This window comes from Canis lupus, chromosome 2, assembly GCF_011100685.1.
Source record: "Canis lupus familiaris isolate Mischka breed German Shepherd chromosome 2, alternate assembly UU_Cfam_GSD_1.0, whole genome shotgun sequence".
Lineage (NCBI taxonomy): Eukaryota > Metazoa > Chordata > Mammalia > Carnivora > Canidae > Canis > Canis lupus.
The window spans coordinates 78,068,650-78,084,047 of NC_049223.1; the positions used below are offsets into that span (position 1 = coordinate 78,068,650).

The 15,398-nt window shown below is 47.8% G+C and overlaps 1 long non-coding RNA gene across 9 annotated transcripts in view; it reads left to right on the top strand.

Annotated features, from left to right (window-relative positions):
- The first annotated feature begins 3,888 nt into the window (after positions 1-3,888).
- The window catches only part of LOC119863942, a 47,379-nt gene continuing 35,869 nt past the window's right edge, over positions 3,889-15,398 (top strand). For 5 of the 9 annotated variants that reach the window (XR_005356101.1, XR_005356102.1, XR_005356100.1 and 2 more), the window contains exons 1-2: positions 3,906-4,012; positions 12,406-12,524. This is a non-coding gene — a long non-coding RNA (uncharacterized LOC119863942). Of the gene's footprint in view, positions 4,013-9,812; positions 10,012-11,827; positions 11,950-12,405; positions 12,525-15,398 lie in introns of all 9 variants that reach the window. The other 4 variants (XR_005356096.1, XR_005356095.1, XR_005356098.1 and 1 more) reach the window with 4 other exon arrangements.

Sequence of the window (15,398 nt, forward strand, 5' to 3'; positions counted from 1 at the left end):
TTATAGCAGAACCAAAACTTTGACAGGTCACTCGCAACAGGCTGCCAATCCAATTTATTAAGTATCCATATAGGAATAGAGCACACATCTTAATGGTGCCCTCTTGACATCACTTGTCACGCTGCAGATAAAAACAGCTATGATTTCATGTGTACTTTCCATGTTCCAGGAACTTTTTACTTGTCAACAGATCTGCTCCTCACAACAGCCCTGCAAGGTAAGTTTTTATTACGATCCCCAGTTGATAAAGGAGGACAGTGGACTCAGAGGTGATGGGAATCCGAAGACACAGCCAAGATTTGAACCCAGTACATCTCCCTATCTCTTGGCATCATGCCCATCCCCCACCCTGCATGGGAGCTTTCCATAACCTCCTTAATTGTGGTTCTCTATCTCCACCAAGGAAACTCGTGCCCATGGGGACAGTCTTACTGTCAACATGCAGACAGGCCTATGGATAGGAGTGATTGGTCTGTGGCTCCCCTCGGCTCTCAGAGGCAATTGAGTGCAATGATGCATTCCCAGCAAGGTTCAAGCTGGTTTTTCTCCCTCAAAGACTTTGTTCCTGTAAGGCTGAACCTGGTCCCAGTCCCCAGAGAATGGAGAAGCTTGATTTGGCATCCCCGGGAGCAGTCCAGGTCCTCCCAGGAGCTAGGCCGTTGCCATGACATCCACCTCAGTTCCTTTGAGGCTGTGCCCAGCCGGCATGGTCCAGATAAGCATCAGATCATGCCAGGCTGGTGGCAACGTTGCCAAGGGGATGCCGGCCTTCAAGAGGCTCTGGTGCTGTGAATACTGATGAGGAGCGAAAGGGACACAGGGACAGAGATTCAGAAGGACATCTCCCTCCCAGGGGCTGCTCCTCCGCTCCTGAAAAATCCCGGCCTGTTGATGCCTTCAAAGTGCCTAGTGCTGTGCCTGGCCAATGGTGGACACTCATTCATTCACTTGAGCAGTTTATTGAGCCCACCTGCATGCCAAGCACTAGGGATGCAGGAAGATAGTGAAGGCACACAGAACTGACCCTTGTGGAGCTTATATTTTAGTGGAAGAGGGAGCTACTAATTAATGTGACAAATGCCACCAAGTGAGCTCCATGGAGCTTGCCTGACACCAGGAATTTGACCTAATCAGGGAGGTTGGAAGTCTACTTGAGTTGAGATCCAAATGCGTGGGTGTTCATTAGAGGAGAAGAAAAAGCAGAGGTGGAGGGAATAGCATATGCAAGGCCTGTGTGGTGCGGATGTACAAAAGATGAGGGCCAGACCTCGCAGGGCCTTGCAGAGTGTGCTGAGGGATCTGGCTTTAACCTCAAGGGTGGTAGGAAGCCATCAGAAAGCTTTAAGACAGGAGCTGATGTGATCAGATCTGTTTTGAAACCGTCAGGTAGGTTCCGGGTGAAGATTTGGAGGGAAGGCCATGAATGGCTATGGAGAGGTCACAGGTGGTGGGGAAAGTGCTCAATCGGTATCCTGAATTCATTTTCCAAATCTGTTTCTTGTCCCCCTTCCCCATGGCCACCACCTTGTTTCCTCTCTTTCACAGGTGTAATGGGCCCCTAACTGGACTCCGGGCCTCAGGAAACAGTGCAACTAAAGAAAAGTAAACCTCTTATTCTCCCTGTATCTGCTTCTTGCTCCAGGTCCCTCTGTCTCCACAATATCATTACTGCGTGTTTGTGTGTCATCAAACATTAACATATTTACTGCACATGTATATGTGTCAGGCTCTGTGCAAACTGCTTAGCTGGCATTATCTCCACAAAAATTTTACAAGAAGCCTGCAAGGGAGATGCCCTTGTGCCCCTTGCTATAAAGAGGAAACAGAGCCAAGCGCTCATCTACAACAGGAGAGGCTGGCCTGGGTTGGCCCCCAGGCCCACAGTCCCTTTCTCTATGAAATATGTCTTGCAGGTGTACAGGGAATGGTTTATCCTGGGTCTCAAGGCCCTCAGGGGCTCAATTACTATTGTGGTCTTCATAACTTTTTCCAGAACCTGAGCCCCACTGCTCCCCCAGCCCAAGGTCTTCACATGCTTCTGGAATTCTCTGGCAGAATGGAGATAATCTTCATTTCAGTTCTCTATACTTCATAGTTTCATTCATCCATCCATCCATCATCCATCCATCCATCCATCCATCCATCCAGGAAACATTCATTAGTGCCTACTGTGTGCCATGCCCTACTAAGCTTTGGAACTATACAGATCAAAAAGGCACGTCCCTCAAAGAACCCACAGGCCAGTGCTGTTCTCTGCCCACCAAAGCTATTGATGACAATGCAGAGACTTTAGAAAAATCTGATTTCTGGAATGTGGTAACTCGTCGAAGATTGACAGCCTGAAAACATGCCCAGAAAGCCCTTATTTTTCCTTCTCTGGTAAGGGCTGGGAAAATGCTGCTGATCTATGGGAAAAGAAATCAGCTCAGTGGTTGCTTGCCCCTCATGAGCATCGACAATTAGGTAACATCTTGCAGAGTCTGGGCAGTGTCGTCACAGTTGGATTTCCCCAGGCCCAGGCAGCTTGCTGGGATCTTTCTAGAGGCAGATTGTCACGTCTCCTCTGCCAACATCAGCTCAGGAGGCATCTCTCAATATCTCGCCCTTCCTGTTGACACTTCTGCCAGTGGGGTGGCGGTAGGACAGGCTCTACCTTCCTGAAGAAGCTATTGAAACAGCTGGCATGTATCCTGTGCCTTCTGGATACCAGGCTCTTCATAGGCCCTGTCTCTACTCCCCACAATGATCCTGAAATGTGTAGGAGACAATTCCCATTTTACAGCTGAAAACATAGAGGCTCGTGGAGGGAGGGCACCTTGCCCAAAATCAGACAGCCAGACAGTGGAGTGCTGGGTGGGACCCAGGTCCCCCTGATGCAAGCCTGTGTTGACTGTTACATACCAAATTGTTTCATAGCCAGGCAGCCCTGCCTGTAAGGGAAGCACTAGACAAAACTGTGATGTCTCCTAAATTTCTGATACCTTTGTTTGTGAGGATTAAGGAGGTCGGGGGGCCTCAGGGATACCACCAGATAGGGTGCTCAGCTAATAAGAAGGTAGTGTCTAAATGTTTGGAAACTGGAATCTATTTGCCTAGGTGAGGTTGTGGTTAGACTTCAGACTGGCCCTCAAAATCCCATTTGATCCCCCTAAATATTTGGAGGATTAGTAGTAGTGTTTCAACTACGCTCAACTGCCACGGTTACTGTAAGAAATACATCCCAAGATTTCACTCATGATACCAGCAATATATCTCTCCTCTTTGATGCCTCCTCCCCTCAAGTCACAGCCTCAGAGCACCCCTGAAGGGGCAAGCATGGGGGCTTAACTCCTTCATAAGGCAGACACCTCTTTGAACACCGGCAAACACTCTCATCTAAGACAAGGCCTGACACGCAGCAGGTTCTTAGTAGATTTTGCCCCAAAAAAGAAGAAAGAAAGAAAAGAGAAAAATGGGGGTGGGGGTAGGGGTAGGGGTGGGGAGGATGGCAGGCAGGAGGGAAAGTAAGAAGGCAGGAAGGAAAGATGATGTACAGACGGGAAGCAAGAGCTTTGCCCAGGTGTCTGAGGGGCTCTGAGCAGATGCTCCAGGTGAACCAGCCAGACGGGCCTGTGCTATACTTGGCCTCCACCTACACACTTTTGCTTCCGGCTGGCTGGCCTGTCTCAAAGATAAAGAGCTCTTTCCCAGACGGGGAAGGCAGTCCTGGCTGCCCTCCGCAGGGACACAGACACTGCTGCACACCAGCCACGGCCCCACTGAGCCCTGGCTGCCCATGCGGGGCTGTGGGGGCTGCCGTTGTGCCTCACAAGCGACTTCTTCCAATCCTGGGTGTCCATTTGCCCTTTCCTGATGGAAGCGACTTTGTCTGGCAGACAGGCATCGCTGGGTGTTGCCATGGTGATGACTATGATGTCACCAGGGAGTAAATCAAATTGCAGGTCTCACAGTTGAGCACTTCTGTGTCTGGAGGGTGTTAGGAACAGAAGAGCTGAGGCAGGGAAGCCATAAGGTAGGTCTGTAGTGTGACTGTCTCCCACCCCACACTGCACCCACCCCCGCTTTGTCTCCTGAGATGAGACTCGTGTGTTTATTCACTTATGCAAATAACTTTTGAGCACCTACTATGTGTCAGGCACCAAGATAGACACTGGGGGTGGATCTTGGGATAAGAAGACAATGTGGTCCTGTATGGTTGCACACCTCACAGTCTAGTGGGAGAGATGGGCACACAAGAAAGTACACAATAACACATCACTACCATTGTGGTTCATGCTGGGAAGGAAAATGCTGGGAGTGTGTTAGTTTGCTTGGGCTGCCATAACAAAGTTCCACAGATTGGGTGGCTCAAACAACAGAAATTTATTTTGTCACAGTTCTGGAGGCTAGAAGTCCAAGATTCAGATACAGGCAGGGTGGGTTTCTTCTGACGGCTCTCCTTGGCTGATATATGGCCATCTTCTCCCTGTGTCCTCCTGTGGTCTTCCCTCTGTGTGATTGTCCTAATTTGCTCTTCTTATAAGAATAGCAATCATTGGGAAGGGCCCACCCTAATAACCTCATTTTAACTCAGTTTCGTCTTTAAAGATCCTCTCGGCAAATACAGTCACATTGTGAAGTGCTGGGGTTTGGGACTTCAGTACCTGAATCTCAGCCCATCACAGGGAGTTAGAAAATGTCTAAGAGAAGATCAAAGGTCACAGGGTGGAAGAGGGAAAAGATGACCTCCCTGAAGAAATGGCACTTCCATTGGGAATTGGAGAACTGGAAGGGTTTCCAGAAGGGCAGGTGGGGGAAGACAGAGGGGAGCTTCTAGGTGCAGGAAACAAGTGGAAAGGCCAAGAGCATGGGGTGCCTGGCTCGCTCAGTTGGCTAAGTGTCTGACTTTTGGTTTTGGCTCAGATCATGACCTCATGGATTGTGAGATGGAGCCCTGGGTGAGGCTCTGGGCCTTGCGCTCAGTGGTGAGTCTGCTTGAAAGATTCTTTCCCTTTGCCCCCCTCCCCCCGTGTGCTCTTTCTCTCTTTCTCTCTCTCAAATAAATAAATCTCAAAAAATAAAATAAAAGAAAGGCCAAGAGCAGACAAGTGTCCTGATGAGTTCAAGGAGTTAAAAGACCAGTGTAGCTGGAGGAGAGTGAGTCTGGGTGAATGGTACAAAAGGTAGGAGGGTGCTAGATCACACTGCACACATTGCAGGCAACAGGAAGAATCTGGACTTCATCCTATGAGCAATGGGAAGCCATCAATGGATTTCAAACAGAAGAGCAACTTGATCAGAATGGTGTGTGTGTGTGTTTTTTTTTTTAAGAAGATATCTCTTCCAGAGGTTTTGGGAGGACGCCCATTACAGAGGCTATCATAGTAGCCCAGGTGTGGTAGTTTGTATCATTTGCCTTCAATTCCTCTTCCCTTCCTGGCCCTTAGGTGGTTTCCCTTTTGTGAGAGAAGTAATATTTTTCTGCCTCCTTATCTTTGGGCTTAACTGCATGTCTTTTTCAATAGAGTATAACACAAGCAGGGGCTTTTACTTGCAAGGTTTGGCTTACACTCTTATGCATCTGCTACCTGCCATGAGAATCTGCCCTGGGAAGCTGCTGTTCACTGGGAAATGAGGAGACCTATAGAGAAGACCAGAACCTGACCTGTAGCCTGAGCAAGTACTGTCCCAAATGACTCATAAGCCTGTCATCAAGAAAAATGGGTGTTGTGGCCAACCACTGAGATGGGGAGGTCGTTTGTTATACAGCATTATCATGGCAATAGCTGGCTAATATACTTAGCAAAAGATGAGGTTGGCTTGAATTAAGGTGATGACAATGCGACTGGAGAGAAGTAGGCAGATTCAAGATATATTTTGTTGTTGTCAACATACAAGTGGCATTGAAATCCTGGGATAGATCCACCCGGAATGAAGTGTGGAACGAGGAAATGGGACCAGGGATAACTCTTGAGATATCCCACCAACAAATGAGCAGTGCGGGGGCTGCCATAGCAGAACACCCAAGTCTGGGTAGTTTAAACCACAGAAATGTATTTTCTCACAATTCTGGAAACTGGAAGATCAAGGTACCCACAGGTTGGTTTCTGGTGAGACCTCTCTGCTTGCAAATGGCTGCCTGGCAGCAGTGTCCTCATATGGCTTTTCCTCTTATAAGGATAGTAGTCCTATTGATTTAGGGCCCCACCCTTATGATTTAGCCTTAATTATTTCCTTGAAGGCCCTATCTCCAAACATAGTCACAATGGGGGTTAGGCCTTCAACCTACATATTTTGAGGGGGGCACAATTCAATCCATAACAGGTGGCATCTCCTAAGTGCCAAGTACTGGATACAAAACAAAAGCTGCAAGACTTCTGAGGATTTAGATGGGGAAATCACATAGCACCATATCCAGCAAGGCGTAGGGATAGCTCAGATTTGAGGGGGCAGGAGAAATAGGTTCTTGATGGGAGGAATGGCAAAGCCATGTCTGCAGAAGGGTGCACAGGAGGAAGGGATCATCTGCCCAATTTTGAAAGCAAGCATCACAGAGGCTTTGAGGATAAATGAGTAGGAAACTTCAGAATTTCCCCTGGTCCTCTGGTCACCACCAAGGGACCTGAAAGTTATCTGGAGGTAGAGCCACCTGGAGACCAAGACACTCCCAGGAAAGTCTCCTTTCCCCATTCCTGCAGTCTAGCTAGGTTTTTGAGAATATCCATGCTGAAACCCCCCTCATTTGACAGCTCTGATAGGGACCTAGAATTGCCTGGAGTGTTAAGATGATAGACCCCTTAGCATCCTCTAAAGACCATGAGGCAGATGGCATTGGCCAAGAGGTGAACACAGAACTCAGGATTCTCCTGGAACTCAGATCTACAAGGAAGTCATATGAAAACAGTGATGGGGTCAACATGACTCACTCACAAGGCCCTGACCAGGCTTATACTTTAGCTCCTGCTGCTTGGATTCTTGCTCCCTTGTTTTTGTTTTGTTTTGTTTTGAGATCTGATTTGTTTTGTTTCAGTTTTTCCTTTGATCTGTAAGCTTTCCCAAATCTCCCCAATAAATTTCTTTTCTTTTTTTTTTTTTTTTTGCGTAAGTAAGCCTGTGTGGATTTCTGTTCCATGCAGTCAAAGATCCCTAACATCAGTCTTGAATGCAGAAATCTGACATGGTGGTATTTGCCATGGTGGCATAAAGAAGCTCTGGCTCAGAAAAGGGAGTTACATAAAGGGGAGTCCAACAACCCTGTGGGGAGGGGGATGTTGACCTTGTTTAGAGGCATTGCTTGTCATTCTCCCTTGCGATATCCTGATTATATGAGGATGAGACAGACTTCTCAGCTTGCCCTGAATTTCTTGTCTGTCCATTCTGGGTTGCCTCAGAGGACACTGCCATAGGGAGAAGGTTTCTGGACCCTGTATGGCAGCAGCAAATACTGGAAGGAATTAGAGCTTTGAGCAAAGGCACAGCCACTGGCGGCCCTCCTGATGGTCACTCTGGTAGAGCAGTGTACCCAAAACCACTGCTGGGGACCCAGGGGGGTATCGGTGAAGAGAGAATTGGGTGACTTTTTCAGGGCGATGGGAAGAAGGGGCATCAGTTACCAGGGACCCCAGATTCCACAATTTGCTGGCTGTGTGACCTTGGGTCAGTTTCCTCATTCATCAAATTGAGAGAAACAATAACCCTACCACATACAGGTTTGTTGGGGGAATTAATTATGTGCACACCAGTCAGAGTTTTCTGGATACACATCCAGAGTTTTATGGATACATCTATCACTGGTGGAGCATTATGTAATTTCAATTGCTACACAAATAAGCACACTTTAATAGTGTGTGTTTATTTCTATGAACATCAACATGAATAATGAGCATCCTATAACGGCAATTTTGTGCCTATTATTCTTCAGGACGACACCAAGTTAAAAGTTAATCACTTTCAAGAAAAGTATTAACTAAATAATAGGACAGGTGGTAAAAGCATGTGGCAATTAGCTTTGGGCATGGTGCTTACGGACACGAGTCTGCTGAGAGTGCTAGGACAATGGGAAGCAAGGCCTGGCTGGATCTGGGTCCACTGGGGTCAGAGAGTTGGAGATCCCCGTGGAATATTCTGTCTCCGGCAATGGTGAGGGGGTGTCTGAAGCACCCAGTGAACAGGGCCTTCTGGACTGGACTTCTGTCCACCTCCTGATGCCATAAGGATGGTGCCTGCTGTGCCTTAGGGAGACGAACTCTTGTCACTTGCCCCCGGGGACAAGCCATGCTGTGGCTTTGGGGGCAGAGGAGGGTAGCTCCCATCTGTTCTCCTTGTGTCTCTGAGCTGATTCCTTCTTTCAAATTGGGCATAGGTAGGAACCATGGGTTCAGTCAGGGATGAGTTCAAATCCTGGCTCTGCCATTCCTTGCCTCTGAGGCGTTGGTAAGTCTCCTGCTCTCAGCCTCAGCTTCCTTATCTGTAAAATGGGGGCTAGAGGAAACTTTGGAAAATTTGTACCCCATTTAATTCCCAAAAAGACTTGATGTGGCAGCTGGTAGGGAACAGAATGGCCTGGTGAGCTCCTGCAGCTGCTGAAGGGACGAGATGAGACACCCCAGGAGGGCACCCAGTACAGGGCTCTATAGATACGCGCTTCCTTCCATGGCTAATACAAGGCCTCAATTTGTCCATCTGTGGGAGGGAGGGACGGAGGGGCAGTGGGAAGGCTGGATGGCACCCTCTCCATGATTTCTCCCAGCTCAAAGCCACCCTCTTCTCTGTGCTAGGCTTTGTTCTGCTGTGAACAAAATTGGGAAACAGGATCAGTGTTGTATGTCTTCCTTTCACTGTTCCCCGCATCCGTCTCAGGGCAGGGGTCTAGAACTTTTCTAGACCTTAGACCCTCCACTCAGCCATGAACCTGTCTGTGTTCCTTAATCTGTGTGCCTCAGTTTCCTTACCTACAAAATGGGAATAAAAATTACGACTCTTATTCCTCATCAATAAGATGAGGGATGCAAGAGGTGCCAGAGGGTTCCCAGCACATAGTAGGTCCTGTCCCTTCCCTTCCCAGCAGAAACGCAGCGTGTTGTGTCCCAAAATTACATTCTACAACCTAATTTGGCCCTCAGTGACAATTCCAGGTCCTTCTCTCCCTCCCTCCATCTCTCACTGTTACTCTTGTTCGCTCTGGCCTCTTTCCCCTCCCTCCCCCTGCTCCCTGCTGTGGATCCTGCTGGAGGTGAATGAAGACAGGAAATCGCTGTGTCTGTGTGTCCAGGGCCCTTGGATGACAGTGGGACTGGGGTGAGGGGCAGCTGGCTCAGGAACAGCGTCCTGGGCGGAGGGCCTTGGCATGACGAGCGAACGCATCAGTACTGATGGGGTCCATATGGGCCTGTGAACTCAGCCATTGCCCTCCTGTCAGTGAACGCTGATGAGCAGTGTCTGAGCAGTGCGCTGCCCCAAGGTGAGTGAGCAGGAAAAGCAAGGGTGCGTCATAAAGATTTGCAACAATAGCTGTCACTTACTGAGTCCTTTAGCCTGGTTATTCTAACCACTTTGCATGCATTACTTTCTTGCATCTTGATCTTTGCTTTTTAAGAGCATATGCTAATATTAATAAAGATTGTAACCACCATTATCCTGCTCTAGGCACTGTGTTGAGCACAGTACACATGTTGTCTCAGTCATTGCCCCACAACCCTGTGTGAGGCTCGTACTGTTGTATCCCCATCTTACAGATGAGGGGACTAAGGTTCAGATAAGTTCCTGGTGCTAGAACAGAGCTTCTCACACTTTCGTGTACATGCAAAACAGCTGACAATGTTGTCCTATTCCAGATTGTTCAGGTCTGGAGTGGAGCCTGAGATTCCACCACTTTTCTAACAGGCCCCTGGGTGATGCAGATGCTTCTGGTCCTGACCACACTGGAGTAGGGAGATGTGAGATCACCCCACCAGAAAGTGACTGACCTGGGATCTGAACACACACCCTAATCAACTGTGGGGCTTAGACTTTGAAAAGCACCGTTGTGAGAAGGTATGAGAGGACAGAGAAAGGAGGGACTGTTTCTGACCAGAGGGTTGAAGGAAGGCTGCATGGAAGAGGTAGTTTGAGTAGGGCCTTCAAGGATGGGTGGGACTTTGAAGAGATGGAAGGGAAGGGGCATCTCGGGTCATGCACAAAATCACAGAGCAAGGAAAGAATGGGATGTGTTTGGGGGATACTGTTGTTGAAGCATAGGGTAGGTAGGGTAGGTTATGGATTGAATTGGGCCCCTTACCCTAATTATAGGTTGATGTCATAACCTAGCATCTCAAAATTGGACTTTCATTGGAAATGGGGTCATTCCTGATACAAGAAGAGATCATGCTGGAGTTGAGTGGCCCTCTAATGCCATATGATATGGTGTCCTTAGAAAAAGGGAAGATTTAGGAGCATGTGGGTGGCTCAGTGGTTGAATGTCTGCCTTTGGCTCAGGGCTTGATCCCGGAGTCCTGGGATCTAGTCCTGCATCAGGCTCCCCGCAGGGACGCTGCTTCTCCCTCTGTCTGTGTCTCTGCCTCTGCCTCTCTCTCTTTGTCTCTCATGAGTAAATAAATAAAATCTTTTGAAAAAGGGGTGGGGGGAGATGTAAACACAAAGCCATGCATTGGGAGAATGCCTTGTGAAAAGGAAAGTCACACCTCTACCAGCCAAGGAGCCACCAGACACTGGGAGGAGGGCCTGGAACTGATCTTTCCCTAAGGCCCTCTAGGGAGCATGGCCTTGGGGACACCTTGATCTTGGACTTCTCTCCCGGAGCAGTGAGACAATACATTTCCGTTGTTTAAACTGCTCTGCTTGTGGCACTTTGTTCTGGCAGCCCTAGTGAAGAAATACAGTGTATCTATTCTGAGTGTGTTGGCAGATAGCCTTGAGGAAGAAAAATGCTTTTTGCACCTAGGAATTGTACTTTTAAACCCAAAAAATCCCTCGTCCCAAGGGGAAATAGGTAGGAGGATGGATAACTGGTTCAAGAGGGGTCTCTTCCCCACTGCCTGGGACCTGGTTAAAAGCACATGCACATGTGTACACACAAAACTAAGTTAAGGCCTAACTCGAAGAGTTTCTAAGTACTGATTTCGGTCTTTTTTATCCCCTGAGAAGGTTATAGGGGAGAAAATGGGGCAGAAATGACCAGGCATTGAGTCTTATTGTGTGAGGCATTCTCTATGCTTTAATTCTATCCCCACTGAACTCTTGGAAGGAAGAGCACATTATCCTCATTTCACAGAGGATGAGACTGAGGGTCAAAGAGTTTGGGTCACTTACCCAAGGACCCAATGACTGGAGATAGCACCATAGACATTGGGACCCAATGGTCTAACTCCTCCCATCCTCCTGCCATTATGGAATATGTAACAACAGGGAAAAGTGACCTAGAGCTGGGCTGCAGTTTGAGGAAGGGAATGAATCCCCGATCAGGAGATTGGCAAAAAGATCTGCCTACAGAATTCTTACCATATGAGGTAACGGCCCCCTTATTGTTCAAGCTACCTCTAGTTGCACCGTCTGTTGTTTGCAATCAGAGGCATCCTAACAGAATCAGCTGTTAAAATGAGCCAGGTCTTTAGGTCCAAGATATATCATAAGTGCTGCACATCAAGAGGAGCTAATAAACAATACGCTTGTTTCCCTACCCACGTTCTGAACCAACGAGAAATGAGAATGAGAGAAAGGCAGATGGGTCCTCAAAACATTGCCTTTACCAAAGATAAAGCTGTTATTGGAGAACATGCCTCTGTGTGCGGGAGGGTGGGCTGCCTTATGTTACACCGGAACAGGCAGACTGGCCCTTCCTCCTGGGGTGTAGGCAGCTTTGGGCCATGGCAGGGACTGTGAGAACCAAGCAGAACCTGGCTCCCCACGGAGAGAGTGGGGAGGAAGATTCTGGTCTTCTGTTGCCAAGTTCCTTATCCCGGACCCACCAATGAGGTAGGTCACTCAGTGGGACAGGCCTATAAGGGGATTGGAGAGAGTGAGTGGCATCTAGAGTGTTGCTTCTGGAAGATTCATCAGGAGTGTGTGTGTGTGTGGGGGGATGTTCTTCTAGAAGGGTAAAATTAAAAGATTGGGGAGAGAGAAAAAAACAGAGAGATATGGGGGAGGGATAAGTAATTATATAATATGAACTTATTTTTGTTTAAAAAATGAGAAAGACCTACACGTGTACATTTGTGTGAGCACAGACAGGAATGCCCCGAGGGCTGAGGGTGGAGAAGGGAGGGAAAGATGGTAAGTGGGAGTAAAAGACAATGAGGTACAGGGTCCCCACCCACAGGGTGCTTCCATTCCTTTCGGCAAGCTCAGACAACATTCTAGATCTCATCTTGAAAGTGAGATAGGGTCATGGGTTCAGTGTGGAACTGGAATTGTGCAAACTGTTCACAGGAGGTTGAAGAAATCAGAGGAGTATTCACAGTGGAGATGAACACTGACCGGGAGGCTGAGAATATAGACCAGTGGTTCTCAAAGAGGGGCCCCTAGATCAGCAGCATCCCTGTTACCAGGTAACTTATTACTAATACAAATTCTTGGGCCCCATCCCAGATCTGCTGAGTCAGAAACTTGGGGAAAGTCTTAACTAGCCCGAGGTGACCCTAATGCTTGCTAAAATTTGAGAACCACTGGTGTAGATGATGCACCTTTGTAGTCAGATCACCTGGGTTTAATCCTGGCTCTGGTTCTTAGTACGTCTGTGACCCTGAGCAACTCAAGTAACTTCTGTGAATCTCAAGTTCCTCATGGTGGAAAATAGGAATATTGTCGTATTTTATGCAATGATTGTTACGAGGTATATGTGAGGCACCATTCTTGATACTGAGGTTCAGAGTTGAACAGTCCTGACCTCTGACTTCAAAGAGCTAGCAGTCTCTTGTTGTAATAAAAGCCAATATTTATTGAACACCTGTTAGGTGCCAGACATTATGCTGAGTGCTGTATGTGTATTATGGCATTTATTTCTGAGAATAGTCCTATGAGGAAGGAAGGGTCATTATCTTCATTTTCAGATGGGGCTAAGTGACCAGGAAAAATGCACATGACCACTGAGGGTGGGTAGCTGAGAGCCAAAGATAGGCTGTCTGGCTCCAAAGGCCAAGACAGAGCAAGGGGAATGGAAGTCCAGACCGAAGGCCCTCTTTCCCACAGAAGAGGGACCAGGGCCACAAGAGAGGCCCACATAAATGTGAGAAGAGCTTTATCAGTATCCCTCCTTGGCTACTCCTAAACCCAAGTTTGGGGGTAAATTTGCATTACTTTCCATTTCAAAGGATCTACATTTTCAAAATGTTAAAGTTTTCAGCTCAAGGTCCTTGCCAGAATTCTAGAACAACGATTTAGGACTAGTGGCATGAAAACATTGTCATGCCAAACCATTGCCACCATATTGAACTATTGGTCTCATGTTTACCTCTGGTCAATCTCTAATTGTTCTCTCTTCACTTCTCCTGCCTCTTCTTGGGTTCTTATCTGCTCTTCTTTGACCTGCTCTGTGTCCCCAGAGGCTGACCACTCCACACCCACCAGTCAGCTGCTCTTAGCCTCTAGCTTCCAAGCCAGAGGTACCAAGAGGGGACTAGAAAGGAAGAAGAAAGAGAAATGAGGTCTCTATCCTCCACACTCCGGTTGTGAGTGTGTCAGTGGCTGCTTTTCTCTGTACCACAGCCCCCCGCGGAGCTCCTTCGTCCATGACCTCTTCTCTTGTCCCTCAAGATCTGGAATAGTAAGAGCATTCTGCTATTGGGTATTCTGTCCCTTGGGTGCTTCACCATCCTTTATAGCTTTCCTTAATCCTGCCTACGCCTCATAAACAGTCTCCTTATTGCATTCTCTTCCTGGTAAACCTTTTGAGCATTCCATCTGTTTCCTGAGTGGGACTCTTGCTGATACAGAGAGTTGCACCAACAATGGCTAGTGTTTATGGGGTGCTTTCTCTTGTGTGGTCTTCTAAGAGCTTCACATGCTTTAGATCATTTAATCTTCTTGGTGTAGTGGGTGCTATCTGGCATTATTCTTGAATGAACGCTAGTTACCTTTGGCCAATGAACTTGAGGCACGGTTCCAGGCATGGTAAATCAAACAGAAGCTCCTACAGTGGTATGTGACTTTCATTACCATGCACAGAAGCTGATGTTACAAAGGCCTGGCGCCTCTGTCAGTGACAACCTCCTGTCAGAGTTTATTTTTCCTCCCCCAGCTCTTGGAGCTTTGGAACTGTTTCTTATGCTGCTGGGTCCCTCCAAGCACCCAGCACAGGCCAAGAGGCTGGCAGCAGATGCGCCACGAGCTCCTGGGGACTGATTGATTGGCTGATACCGTGTGGCTGAATGAGTGGATGCTTTCAGAGCAGCTGCTGCCAGGGGAAAATTCTAAGTGCAAAATATTATTATTAATTATCACGATTGCTCTTTCAGCTGTAGGCACAGTGTCTGCTTAGAAGGAAGAGATAAGGAATTCCTGCCAAAGCAAGAGGACTGATTAATGCTGATGGATTTTGTCCTCTGAGAGGAGGCTGCAGAGTGTTTTTATTTTCTTTTTAACGACTTCTAGACTGAAGTTAATAAAAAACAAAAAAACCAATCCTGGATTTGAGGCCTGATTAGGCCCAAGCCTGTGTGACCTTGAGTGAATTACTTAGCCTTTCTGTGCCTCAGAGCCTTCATTGATTAAATAAGTTAGGACTAAGTAATGTCTAGTCATCCAGCAGTTCTCCAAAGATGCTAGGCAGTGCAACACCAGGCCCCCGTTGATTGGCTGTGCTCATCCATCCTTTCTTCTGTCAATGGGGCACTCTCAAATGCCATGCCCCTGCCTCCTGGCCTCCCCAAGACCTGAGAGTTGAATGTGTCCTCCTTTCATTGTTGTGAGAGTCATGGGCACAGTGGGGAGAACGGACGGAGGTTAAAGGGCTCATACAGAGTCCCTTCCTCTTCCTCTTTCTCCTCCTTCTTCATGGTCACAATAAGAGCCAGAACAACTCCAGCTACCACTGTTGGAGGCTTTCCATGGTGCCCATCGCTGTTATCGGCACTGCATAGAAATGAATCCTTTTAATCCTCATGACACCTCGATGAGGGGTGTGCTATTAACGCCCTTTCTTTACTGATAAGGATATGGGGGCACAGAGACTTTCAATCAGGTCACACAGCTAGAAGTAGCATCTGACTTCAGAACTGGAAGGACCCTTAGGGCCTGCCTAGCCTGAGTTCAACCCTGCCTGCACATTGGAATCACCTGGGGAGTCTGAAAAATGCTGGTGCCTGGGTCCTACCCAGGAGTTCTGAGTTGGTTTGGGGCGCAGCTGGGTTCTGGGTTTTTTAAATCTCCCCCAGATGATTCTAACATGAAGTATAGTTTGAGAAGCACAGATTTCATCTAATAAA